We start from the raw sequence: 479 nt of genomic DNA on the forward strand, positions 1-479 counted from the left end.
TGCACGTGTGTGCAAAGCCTTCCACAAATGCCCACGCTCTGTGCATGCCCTGGTCGGTGCCGGTCTGAGCTGCAGGTGGGTTTGGGGGCAGCCCCGTTGTGGAGGGGACGGAGCCCCCACAGAGGCGCCATTCCCTCTGCAGAGCACGGTAGCCTGACCACACCCCAACCCGCTGCTGTCTTGACCTTGGCTTCCACCCCCAAACCGCGAGAAACCCGGGTCGCCCCCCCAGCGCCTGGGCGTTCCCTAAGGGCCCCACGGGCCGCGGACACAGCTGCCCACGCTGCTCCTTTCCTTCATCTGCCGCGGGTTCTGACCACGGGGTTCCCTTCGCTGAAGGCACCGCAAGACGCCACCAGGCAGAGGCCAGGGGTCTGCCGTGCCCAGACTGGGCAGGCGGCCGTGGGGGCTGGGATAGCGCCGCGGCTGGTGCTGGCCCCCAGGCTGGCCCGCCCCCCTGGGCCCGGGCACCCGTGCTG

The sequence above is a fragment of the Tupaia chinensis genome, unplaced genomic scaffold, assembly GCF_000334495.1.
Source record: "Tupaia chinensis unplaced genomic scaffold, TupChi_1.0 Scaffold000178_1, whole genome shotgun sequence".
In the NCBI taxonomy this organism is placed as follows: Eukaryota; Metazoa; Chordata; class Mammalia; order Scandentia; family Tupaiidae; genus Tupaia; species Tupaia belangeri.